Source organism: Numida meleagris, chromosome 1 (genome assembly GCF_002078875.1).
Source record: "Numida meleagris isolate 19003 breed g44 Domestic line chromosome 1, NumMel1.0, whole genome shotgun sequence".
In the NCBI taxonomy this organism is placed as follows: Eukaryota; Metazoa; Chordata; class Aves; order Galliformes; family Numididae; genus Numida; species Numida meleagris.
Window position 1 is genome coordinate 148,989,186 of NC_034409.1, and position 13,411 is coordinate 149,002,596.

A 13,411-nucleotide genomic window follows, 5' to 3' on the forward strand; every position below is an offset into this window, starting at 1 on the left:
AGTTGGTGAAGGAGCCAACAAGGGGAAGCAAAATCCTGGACCTGCTGTTTATTAACAGAGAAGGCCTTGTGGGGGATGTGAAGGTTGGAGTCTGTCTGGGGCAAAGTGATCACAAAATGATAGATTTCTCAATCCTTGTTGAACCACGGAGGGGAGTCAGCAGAACTGCCTCCTTGGACTTCCGGAGGGCAGACTTTGGTCTCTCTTGGACCACAATTGAGAGAGTCCTTTGGGAGGTAGTTCTGGGGGGCATGGGAGCCCAGGAAGGCTGGGAATACTTCAAGGAAATTATTTTCAAGGTGCAGGAGCTGACCGTCCCCAAGTCATGGAAGATAAGGCAACGGGGTAGGAGACCAGTTTGGCTGAACAGAGACCTCTACCTGGAACTCAGGAACAAGTGGGAAGTTTATGGTCTTTGGAAGAGGGGGCAAGCAACTTATGAGGATTATGAATACGCAGTGAAGCTGTGCAGGGAGAAAATTAGAAAGGCCAAAGCCCAGCTAGAACTGAACTTGGCCACTAAGGTAAAAGACAACAATAAATATTCCTATTAAGTACATCAACAGTAAGAGGAGGGCTAGGGAGGATCTCCGTCCCTTGTTGGATGGAGAGGGCAACGTGGTGACCAAGGATCAGGGTAAGGCTTAGGTACTTAATGCCTTCTTCGCCTCAGTCTTTAGTAGTTAGTCTAGCTGCTCCCTGGGCATACAGACTCTTGCACTGGCAGATAAGGATGGGGAACAGAATGGGCACACAGACCCTTGCACTGGTAGATAGGAATAGGGAACAGAATAGGCCCTGAATAATCCATGGTGAGATGGTTTTGGACCTGCTCCGAACACTGCTCTGGACACTCACAAGTCCACAGGGCCAGATGCATTGCACCCTAGAGTGCTGAGGGAGTTGGTAGATGTGGTTGCCAAGCCACTCTCCATCATCCTTCAACAGTCCTAGCTAATCAGGGATGTTCTGGTGGACTGGAGACTGGCAAATGTGACGCCCATCTTCAAAAAGGGCCGGAAAGATGATCCTGGTAGCTATAGACCTATCAGTCTCACTTCGGTGCCAGGGAAGGTTATGGAACGGATAATCTCCGTTGCCATCATGGATCAATTAAAGGTCAATCAGGGGATCAGGCCCAGTCAGCATGGATTCATGAATGGTAGATCCCGCTTGACAAAACTGATTTCATTCTATGACAAGGTGACCCGCTTAGTGGATGAAGGCAAGGCTGTTGATGTAGTCTACCTGGACTTCAGTAAGGCCTTTGACACTGTCCCCCACAACATTCTCAAGGAGAAGCTGGCTGCCCGTGGTTTGGATGAGCATACGCTCTGCTGGGTGAAACACTGGCTGGATGGCCGGACCCAGAGAGTTGTGGTCAATGGAGTTAAATCCAGTTGGTGGCCAGTCATGAGTGGTATCCCCTGGGGCTCAGTACTGGGATTGCTCCTATTCAACATCTTTATCAATGATCTTGATGAGGGGATTGAGTGCACCCTCAGTAAGTTGGCAGATGACACCAAGTTGGGAGGGAGTGTTGATCTGCCAGAGGGTAGAAAGGCACTACAGAAGGACCTGGATAGACTGGATCGATGGGCCAAGGTAAACTGTATGAGTTGCAGTGGGGCCAAGTGTTGGGTCCTGCCTTTTGATCACAACAACCCCAGGGAACCCTACAGGCTTGGGAAAGAGTGGCTGGAAAGCTGCCTGACTGAAAGGGACCTTGATGTGCTGATGGCTCATATTCAGCCAACTGTCCAGCAGTGTGCCCAGGTGGCCAAGAAGGCCAATGGCATCCTGGCTTGAATCAGGAATGGTGTGGTGAGTAGGACTAGGGAAGTAATCCTGCCCTTGTACTCAGCGCTGGTGAGGCTCCACCTCGAGTACTTTGTTCTGTTTTGGGTACCTCAATACAGAAAGGACACTGTGGTGCTGGAGCAGGTCCAAAGAAGGGCAACAAGGCTTGTGAAGGGCTTGGAGAATATGCCCTATGAGGAGCAACGGAAGGAACTGGGGCTGTTTAGCCTGGGGAAGAGAAGGCTGAGGGGAGACCTTATTGCTCTCTTGAAAAATCTGAAAGGTGATTGCAGTGAGAGTGCAATTGGTCTCTTCTCACTGGTGATAGGTGACAGGACCAGGGGAAATGGCCTCAAGTTGTGCCAGGGGAGATTCAGAATGGACATTAGGAAAAAATTCTCTGAAAGAGAAGTCAGAAGCTGGAATGGGCTACCCAGTGGAATGGTGGAGTCACCATTCCTGGAGGTGTTCAAGAAATGTTTAGATGTTGTATTGAGGGACATGGTCTAGTGGGAAATATTGGTGATAGGTGGATGGTTGGACTCAATTATCTTGGAGCTCTTTTCCAACCTTGGTGATTCTAAGCTATTAAATATGTAACAATACAAAAATAACAGCTTAAGGGCAGGTCTAATATGTCAGTGAAGTGCAGTTTAATTTTGAAACAACTGAAGTGAAATAACTATTTATCAAAGAGATAAAGGTTAGAATTGTACTTTAAGAGTGTTGTAGAGTTCGACATCTAATGTACAGGAACACAATTTTATACCTCTTTCTGATTCATCTTTCTCTGCTGTGTCAAGGAGGGAAAAGAAACACCAGACAGTTTGACACTGCTGAGCTTAATTTACAAAGAAGACCAAGAAAAGAATAAGCTAGCACACAAAAACTTGCATACATACACATGTGTATACACACACTGTTACAGTTAACAGAGATTCCTGAATCACCAAATCAGGGAGTCAGTACAGCCCAGACTGTGTCAAAAGGATATTTGCTCTCAGTAGTTCCTGTGTAAGACTTTAGACAGGGTTCGGCAACAACAACTTTGGTATTGACACCTATTTATCCACAGACAGTAGTAGGGTTTGTCACATTCAGTTCTTGTTTGCAAAGCTAGGTCAGCTGCAGCTCATTGCGCTGTTAATCAACAGAAGATCAAGGTAAGTTTGTGATGCTTATCTGACATATCACAGCGTTGATTAGTAATGCAAAGGAAATGTCTCAGTATACCAAATCCTCTGTGCTACCTCCATGCCTCCAGATGCTGTATTTCAATCCTCCAATAAGAAATAGCCATGCAGAGATCAGAGACATTTTGTTCAGAGTGTTGTCTGTGTTCACGCTGCATGTGAAATCTGTGAGAAATGTACACAAACTAGTACAGAATTATCCCTGTCCAAAGTTTTACATTCTATTTCCAATCCCAGTTAGTGAGAGTATTTGCAAACTGTCCAGTGGAAATATACTGTGGTTTATAACAAATCTTGGACCGAGTTTGAGAAAGTGTTAATTGGCACCTAGGGTTTTTATGTGAGGAACTATTTTAACAAGTATATAAATGATCAGTTCCAGTGATGGTCTCAGTGTCAACATTCTCTACCACTTTAAATTGGTTAGCACAGAGGTAGACTCTGCATATGTACATATATGAAGAATAAGAAAGGTATGTAAGCGATAGAGATCAGACAGAATGAGGTGTGGCAATCAACATAAATGGTCCCTGGACATTTTCACTGAAGACACTCCATACTGTAGATCCTTTCAAACTGTTCCTTAAAGACTTGATGGAGAATCAAGAATAGAGAGCTGAGTAGCTGTTCAAGTCTGGATGCTCCATAGAATGTTCATGTTATCATTAATTTATGGATGTAGATAGGAATTTAAATCAGTTTTAAGCTATGCAATCTCAGAGTGTACAAAAGTAATACTAAACAGTTGCCTAACATTTTTGAAGGGACTTTATTGTTGTTGCTGAGTGTGAAGCAGAGCTGAGCTTATCTATTTCCAGCAGACTGAGACAGGCTTGTGAAGAGAAGATAGAAAATGCCTTGCTCTTGGAAAGACCATAACTCCATGCATTGATCCCAGTGCCACTGCTGTAGATTGCAGCTTTCCTTTCCACCAGATACTGAAGAAATTACTCAGATACCATACAATGCCTGGATTATTTTTTATGTCTGAGAATACTCTAAATGTCAAATTACAGCTATAGTCTACAGAGATTAGAAGCAAACTGAGAATGCTCATCTATACTGAGGCATGTGTACTGTTCAGCAGTTAAAAGTCTACATTATACAAGTTACATGCTACAATGATGCTGTGAATACAGACACACCACTCTTGAATGAAAGGCTGAAGAGAATATGTGTGCTAAAGGCCACAATTAAACAATTTTTTTTAAGGGAAAAGAAGCCCATAGCAACAACAGAGCTTGTATTAGAAATTCGAAGGCATTTACTCTCTAAGTTTCTTTAGAAATTTGCTATGATGTATGAGATGCTATTTATGTTTTCTGTATTACGTTTAATTTAATAGGAAACAGTGTAATAGACTTTACTGGAAAGTTATTCTGAAGATCCATAAAAAATAAAACAGAAATCTGGTTTATCCTTCAACAAGGAGTTAAACTTAAGTACAGGGTGAAAAAAAAACAAACAAAAAACCAACAACACAGTATAGTTTTGTATAATATTGTCTCAGCATCTTTTTTCCTCGTCAGTCTCTTGCACCTGTTTCTCCTGTGTATTCATAAATCTGCTGCTCCAGCAAGGTATTGTTTATCCTTTAAAAATCTGTTGAGATCACTGGTTTAGCGAGTTGCTGAAATTATAAAGAAGTATTATAAAAGTATTTTGATTCATTTGGTACTATATATCAGGTTGCTTTTAATGTAGGTACAAAGAGTAGGATAAAAATGCACATGTATTTTTTTTTCCTAGTAATACTCATTTGGGAACTAGCTGTGGTTGAAGATTTTTTTGAGAAATGTTCAGTCTCCAAGGAATCAATAGGGTCATGGAGAAACTCTTGAGACATAAAGCTTCCTAGGGAATTTAAGGGAGAGGAGAGTGATTCTATAATCTGAGCAGTGCAGTGGCTAAAAGACAACAGAGTGCTTGATCAGCCTTTCATGCTGGGACAAGCTGCAGAAGCAGGTGTTTCAGGGTCTCAGAACTGCAAAAAGCCAGACTTCTTAAAACCTCTCTTGCTTAATTTGCTTTTTCTATCATTAGATTAATTACTTCAAATAAACCAAGAAAAACACAGCGTATGCTATGCTGTAAACCATGCTACAGCTTCTTTAAAAGTTAATATATAGAGATTAAAAAAACTGAACAGAATTTTCATGATTATAGTTTATTTATATATTTCCATTGTCAGTAAAATTAGGAAGCAGAAGCTATTTTTTGCTACATTGCAAATCAGAGTGAAAGCACTTATTTCTGACTCTCGCCCCATGAGACACAGTACAAAGTACAGATCAATGCCGAGCAAGGTTCAAAGTGCATATATCCCAGTTCTCCCATGAGCTTTTACAAGACTCTTTACCTTCGTCTGTCCTTTTTACTCTAAAGAACTTGGTATATGCTATTCACTTATTTGTGTTTTGTTACCAGAATTTCTGGGTTTGCCCTGTTCTTGATATTTTTTTTCTTAACTATAAGGCATCTAAAGACTGCCATTGAAATGTAGGTAGGGATTCTGGTTGAGATTGATCTGTCTGCAATCAAGTAGCTACATTTAAGTCACATAGATTTGCGAGATAGGCCACGTTGTAGTCAGTTCATAGACACACAACACAGAAAAAAGTCTATGGACTGATTATGGTAATAAATACTAGGTGTATGCTTCTGCTACACTGCACTATGATGTCCAAGATATCTGTATGGTGGTGGCAGGTATGACATAAGATGAAGGAGGGATTTGCATTCTTTTGGGGAGGCAAATGAATGCAAAGCAGCATCTGAGAACATCTCAAACAGCAATAGATGCTAGTGTTTACAAAGCTGAGTTAAGACCCCACTGAATATAATGGCAAATGAGAAAAAAAAATTCTCACACAGGTATCAATATGTGAGAATCCTACCTTCCAGTTTCTGGATCTAAAGCATGTTTGGTTATGTGATAAAACCTCATCTGCGTAACTGCAAAAAAATCAGAGAAACAATTGCAGAAGGAAAGCTCAAATAGTAGCATTCCTGGCTGCTCTCATGCCCACCATAAGGAGAACAATCAGCCTTTATAAGCTCTACAGAGTCACAGGAACACAGAGGCATAATGGCAGATGAACCCAAATTAGAAACAAGTGAAATGGACATTACCAAAGGAGAAACCAGGGAAATGAATGGATTTAGGTGATTTGGAGAGAAACAATATGGAGTAAGAAAGAGGTAAGGGGATAAAAAGGACTGGTTGTGGGTAAATAATTTTCTGATTGATATGTTTGTCTGGCCATGCTCGGTGCCTAATCAGTGCAGTCTGTTGTGTCTTCTTACTCAGTTCCTAACTCTTTTCCTGGATGAGACGCTCCCAGTTTAGTGTACATGTTCTTGTATGTGTGAGTGCAAGCCAATGAAATGTGGGTTGGAGGGTCTGCATGTCTGTGCTGCCAGCAGCTGAAATGAGTATGGGTCTGTGTGCTAGCCATTGGGCTGGAACTGTGGGTTGGAGGGCCCATATGCCTTGGTGCCAGCAACTGGAGAGACCAAAGTGAGTAAAGCTCACTCCTGACCTAACGGAGTGGCACGGCAGCAATCACGAGAGCAGCTGATGTGGTGTGGACGTTGCAAGGGCAACAGAACCGCATCCATGCCCCCTGCCTTAGAAGAAGCTTTCGGGAGGGCAGTGACACGGGTGTGGTGAGGAGAATGCAGTGTGTGTGCAGCACCCACAGCGTACTGCAGCAGCAGGTGTGGGAGCTTGTGCAGCAGGGCACAGAAGTACTGTCCCTCCTTGCTCGAGAGACCAGCTTACCTACTGGCAGTCTCTGACACGACAGATTTACCATGGTCTCCACCAGGCAACAAGCTCACCCCACAAAGATTGTGGCTACCCAGACGGAGGCCCTGCCCAAGAATGTGGCTGTTCAGGTCTCCGGCTGGAGGGAGTGCCTGAGAGAAAGGTGCCAAGGAGACACCCACCAGAAAGTGATGGACTCTGTGCCCTGTCACTGTCGGGCAGAGAGGGGGGACCTGAGAGAGGGGGAGAGCTGGAAGACAGTCCCAGCTCGGCATCGTGGGCGAACCCCTTCCCTGCCAAGCTCACTTCCCCAGGTGCCCCTAAGTAACAGATTTGAGACACTGGAAATTGAGGGGAGGTGAGCGAGGAGGCATGGGAAGGTTTGCCTGAGACACTGCCAAGGGCGAGGCGGTCGACTCTGCGTCTCCAGACTGCCTCTGCTAAGAAAGACAGAAGGGTTATTCTTGTAGGTGATTCCCTCCTCATGGGAATGGAGGGCCCCGTATGCAGACTGGACCTGACTCACAGGGAGGTGTGCTGCCTCCCTGGGGCCTAGGTCAAGGACATAACTAGAAAACTCCCAGATCTGGTTCATTACTCTGATTACTACCCATTACTGATAGTTCAGGCAGCGGCAACAAAGTGGCTCAGAGCAGCCTGAGAACTATCAAAAAAGACTTCAGGGCTTTAGGGTGGCTGGTTCACAGTGCGCACAACTGATATTTTCTTCTATCCCTTCTGGGGTGGCAAGGGACATGGAGTGGGCTAGGAAAACCCAGGTAATAAGTGGCTCAGAGGCAGGTGCAGTCACATGAACTTTGAGTTTTCCGACCATGGGGCAATTTACTCGGCTCCTGGTCTAATGGCTGCAGATGGGTGTCACTTGTCTCAAAGTGGGAAACAAATCCCAGCCCAAGAGCTAGCAGGGATAGCTCTGAGAGAGCTTTAAACTAGGTAGGAAGGGGGAAAGGGATGCAGTGAGGCTCGCTTGGGTAGAGCAAGTAGTCTGGGATTTTATTCTAGATCCAATGTAGGAAGAGATTCGAGTGTGGCAGGACAGAGAAGGGCCTGGGGTTGCTGTCACACCAGGAGATTGTGGGGGGAAAAAACCTCTGAGCTGTTCTGTAGGATCTTCAGGGAACTCCTCAGAGGAGGTAATGTTGCCAACCTCCCATCCAAAACTTTCTCATGTCCCCCTAGGAAGTAGTGGGGGAAAGCTTCAGATTTCTTTTGGTGGTCTGAGAGAGGGCCCCTCTAGATAGGTTGTGTGCCAGAAAGCCCAGCTGAAGTGCCTTTACACTAATGCGTGCAGCATGGGAAATAAGCAGGAGGAGATGGAAACCATGATGTGCTTGGAAAATTATGATCTGGTTGCTATCACAGAAATGTGGTGGGATGAATCCCACAATTGGAATACTCTGAGGGCTACAGGCTCTTCAAAGGGGATAGACCAGGTAGAAGGGGTGGGGGAGTTGCCCTCTGTGTTGGGAAGTGAATAGATTGTGAAGAGCTGTGTCTGAGTAACAGCCATGACCAAGTTGAGAGCTTGTGGGTTAAAACCAGGGATCAGTCCAGTAAAGGGCATCTGGTGGTTGGAGTCTAGTACAGGCCACCTGATCAGGAGGAGCCTGTTGACGAGGTCTTCTTGCTTCAGCTGCGGGAAGTGTTGTGCTCACAGGCTCTTGTCCTGATGGGGGATTTCAGCGACCCAGATTTCTGCTGGGATAGCGGCACTGTGGGTGGCAGACAATCCAGGAGATTCCTGGAGGCTGCTGAGGATAACTTCCTGCTCCAGGTAGTAGATGGACTGACCTGAGCTGAAGCCTTACTGGTGAGCACCAGGTCCAGTGCGGAAGAGAGCATTAGAGAGGTTAAGACTGGAGGCAGCCTGGGCTGCAGTCACCATGCCCTGGTGGAATTTGTGATCTTGAGGAATGCAGGCCTGGCAAAAAGCAGAGTCAGAACCCTGAACTTCAGGAGAGCAAAATTCCATCTGCTCAAGGAACAGCTGGGTGGGATCCCCTGGGAAACTGTCCTTAAGGGCATGGGTAGAGAACAGAGCAGGCAGCCCTCTAAGGACACCCTTCTGAGAGTGCAACAGCTCTCCATCCCCCAGCAGAAGAAACTGAGCAGGGGAGGCGGGTGACCAGCATGGCTGAGCAAGGACCTGCAGCTCCAACTGAGGGAAAAGAGAAATGTACAGGAAGTGGGGTTGTGTAGCCTGGGAAGAATATAGGGATGTTATCCACATATGTAGAGGTAAGATCAGGAAAGCAAAGGCACAGATGGAGCTGAAAGATAGCAAGAAGGGGTTCTACAGGTACATAGGCAGGAGGACACAGGCCAAGGAGAGTGTTCCCCCTCTGATAAATGAGGATGGAGAACTGGCTTCCTCAGACATGGAAAAAGCTGATAGATATTAGGAGGAATTTTTTCACTCAGAGGGTGGTGATGCACTGGAACAGGTTGCCCAGGGAGGTTGTGGATGCCCCATCCCTGGAGGCATTCAAGGCCAGGCCGGATGTGGCTCTGGGTAGCCTGGTCTAGCGGTTGGCAACCCTGCCTATGGCAGGGGGGTTGAAACTCGATGATCTTTGAGGTCCTTTTCAACCCAGGCCATTCTATGATGAGCTGAGTGCCAGCCACTGGTATGGGATCAGAGGCCTGTGTGTCTGTGGTGCCAACATCAGAACAATGTGTGGGGGTGTGTGGGAATGTTAGTGAGTGCATGTATGAGGAAACATCATTGCAAATTAGCCTGAAAGAGTGTCTAGAAGCTCAGGACTATGGATGTTTGGATATCGTGGATCAGGGGAGTCCCAGAGATTCAGAGTCCTTTCTGGCTGTATGAGCGTGTTTATGTGAGCGGGCGAGAGTCTCTACTAGCAAGTTCAGTGGAGCTGTGGCCTCATAGGGCTTATATGTCCAATTGCCAACACCTGGAATGACACGGATCCAAGGACAGCTACTGAGCAGAGTTAGTATCTGAGCTTAGCTGCTCCAGGGATCCACACAGTGCATATGTGTATATATATACATGTGTGACATTTAAACACTAATAAGCTGTTAAGTACCACCACACCACCCTCTCACTCTCCATCCTCTTACCATAGTGGGAGAAAATATGATGAAAAAAGTTTGTGATGTGAGATAAGAACAGGGAGATCACTCGCTATTTACCATCATTAGCAAACCAGGGACCTTCATGTTATTTATTACGTATTGAGAACAGACTACAGCAGTGAGAACTAAAAACAGCTTCCCTCATATCCACCCTTTACTGGTATAGGGAAATGGGAAATGAGGATTGTGGTCAGTCCATAACACTTTGTCTCTACTGCTCCTTCTTCCCCTGTTTCAGTGTGGAATACCTCCCACAGGATGCAGCCCATCATCAACGGATCCACAGGCTGAAGTCCTTCAAGAACTATTCTAATATGGGTACCATGGGACTCATCCTTCTGGAATGGACTGCTCCAGCATGGGTTCCCCATGGGCAGTTTCACCACAGGCTCCTCTCCATGGGCTACAGCTCGAGCCTGAGGATGCTTCTGTGGGGTCTTTCCATAGGCTGTACCCCCTTCAGGCCTCATCCACTGCTGCACCATGGGCTTCTACATGGCTGCTGGGGAGATCTGCTCCATGTAGTGATCATGGACTACAAGGGGACAGCCTGCTTCTCCATGGACCTCTCCTGGGATCCAGGGAGCTTCTGCTCTGTGCCTGGAGCACCTCCTGCCCTCCTTCTGCACTGACCTGGATGTATGCAGGATTGTTTCTCTCACACTTTCTCAGTCCTCTCTCCCAGCTGCTGTTGCACAGCAGTTTTTCCCTTTCTTAAATCTGCTCTCCCAGAGGCACACCCAAGCATTGCCCATGGCTCAGCTCTGTCCAGTGGTTGGTCCCTTTTGTGGATGTCTAGAGCTGCCTCTGATTTGACATGGGGCAGCTTTTGGGTTCTCACAGAGGCCACCCCTACAACCTTGTTCTGCTACCAAAACCTTGCCACATAATCCCATACAATATATTTAAGTATAAATATGTATTCTTAGTGGGGGACCTTCATCTAGCTCAGCCAGAGAGGGAAGCAGGACAGGTGTATTGTTGCTGTCTGTGTTCATGTATATATGTGTATGTATATGGCATACATGTGTTGTCTACGCGCTTATGCCTACTGTGACTGTATCTTCAGTCTTGCTACTTTTTTTGTACATCAAGATCTGGAGATGCAGTAGCTTCTCTTAGACTGTCAAATCCAGTGGGAGAATATGTCTTCCCCTAATATTCAGCATTTAACAAAGCTGATTCCTATCCTTACCATATTTCACAGGGTTTCTGGTGTCTAATTTATAGTTATGTTACCACAACCACTGTCAGCATTATGAAAACATTAATTTTTTAGAGTAGATCCTCTGCAAAATATTCATAAGCTGGTCTTTTAAAATCATTGTAATTGCTGTTCCTCAACACAAAACTGAATTGAAACTTCTTCCCATATTATTTGTGTTTGATTCACATTGTTTATACTGATTTTTTTTTTCACCACTAGATTTGCAGTCTCTCAATAGTTTTCTTTGGACAGGTGTGAGAAGCAAATAGAACTGGTCAATCTTTACTTTCTTCTTCATATTAAAATGTGCCTGTGAATCTTCTTCCATGGAAACTAAATAAGGCAGAAAACTGTACAAAAATATCACCTGCAGCTGAATTAAAAAAAAAAAAAAAAGAGCTTACAGTAGTGCAACAACTTTCTAAAGGAAGTAACAGGCACTCAGTTTCAGCAATCTGAGTCAGACAGTTCAATGACCTGAGAGCATATTAACAGCTGCTAGATAGGCATCAGAACCTCTGTATAGAACAGATGGAGCTTTCTTTTCATGAGGTGCTCTAAGTAGACTGCATCCAACAAGCAGCCTCGCTATGAAAGATGTAACAAATAGAGCACCACATCTTGAATGTGTGTATGTGTTCTCACGGGCAACTTGTTCCTGTGTGTGGGCAGGTTTTGGGGAACTGGATGGGTATAGAGCAAGAACACCCCCTTATCTCCCAGGAAAGTTTTATGATAGCAGAGGAATGCACATTCACAGGAAAGGGGGATGTGCTCTTAATCAACATGCCATGTAGAGAGTATGTATATGAATGTAACTAAATGTGAGAGGTGGCTTAGAATGTTTTGGGACCAGTTATAAGAAGGTATTTAGGAGTGTGTGGTAGTTTGCAGAAAAGTTGTATGCTATACTGTACTGTTGATACTAATTCTGAATGCATAGTGCACTGATTAGCAGTTGAGTGTCATTAATAAATCAATAAACTGCTTCAATGCCTGATTTGACTTAAACCATGTGCAACAGTTTGTCCCTGTGACACATTCTGGTAAGCTTGCCATGGATCAGCAAGACTCTTGGCCTAGTCAGAACAATCTGTCACAATTTGGCAGCTGATATTAAGAGGAGTTCACACTGGCAAATTTTTCATGAAAGAACTCCAGATGATACCAAAGCAATGTCAGTAAACTGCAAACACTAAATCATTGCAATTTCAACACAGCAAACTCTTGTATCTGTCTGGAAAGCAGCCTTCCATAAAGCAACCCTACTAGAAACACGGTGCTCTAGTTCATGTCTAAAATGTTGATTTCTGTCTCTCGCTGTCTTTTAAATCAGTAGAAAGTTACAAGTCCTCTCATTGTGCAGTTCAGAAAAATAAACAGAGGACCACTCTTAGTGACAAAGAGATACTCCACCACACACACGCTTCTTTTCTCTTTTTAAACATTTCCTGCTTGTCTTCCTATTCCTCCCTTTCCTCCAACAATATCACTACCAGGTTTTGTATCTGTATGTGTCATTTTGATCTGATACATGTATTTTGCTTCCTGTCCTTGACAGATAACCTGCTGTTAACTTCCAAGCAAGCAAAAAGGCTTCCTGCAGCACAGGCTTATACAATTTTAGGCATGTATTGGCAAAACTTGACAAAAAATATCCAAACCTAATTTATATTCCCTCTGTACTCAGCACTGCTGAGGCCACACCTCGAGTACTGTGTTCAATTTTGGGCCCCTCACTGCAAGAAAGACATCGAGGCCCTGGAGCGTGTCCAGAGGAGGGCAACGAAGCTGGTGAGGGGTCTGGAGCACAGGCCTTATGAGGAGTGGCTGAGGGAGCTGGGATTGTTCAGTCTGGAGAAGAGGAGGCTCAGGGGAGACCTTATTGCTCTCTAGAACTACCTGAAGGGAGGTTGTAGTGAGCTGGCAGTCGGCCTCTTCTCTCTTGTAACTAGTGACAGGACAAGGGGAAATGCCAGGGGAGATTCAGGCTGGATGTTAGGAAATGCTACTTTTCTGAAAGAGTGGTCAGGCGCTGGAATGGGCTGCCCAGGGAGGTGGTTGAGTCACTGACCCTGGAGGTGTTCAAGAGTTGTTTAGACACTGTGTTGAGAGACGTGGTTTAGTGGGGTTATTGGTGACAGGTGGATGGTTGGACTGGATGATCTTGTAGGCCTGACTGTAGTGACTAGTTCAGCCACTAGGTAAAATTCACTTATCTGTAGCAAAATAATCTATGTTCAGTGAAGACTCCTAAGGGAGTTGCATAGTCACCCTCAAATTCTGAAAAGAAATTGCTAGTCTTATTGTAAGTATTTA

The 13,411-nt window shown here is 44.9% G+C and overlaps 1 long non-coding RNA gene across 1 annotated transcript in view; it reads left to right on the top strand.

Moving 5' to 3' along the window:
* The window catches only part of LOC110408215, a 32,508-nt gene extending 20,343 nt beyond the window's left edge, over window positions 1-12,165 (top strand). The window contains exon 8 of the long non-coding RNA XR_002444223.1: window positions 10,124-12,165. This is a non-coding gene — a long non-coding RNA (uncharacterized LOC110408215). The remainder of the gene's footprint in view (window positions 1-10,123) is intronic.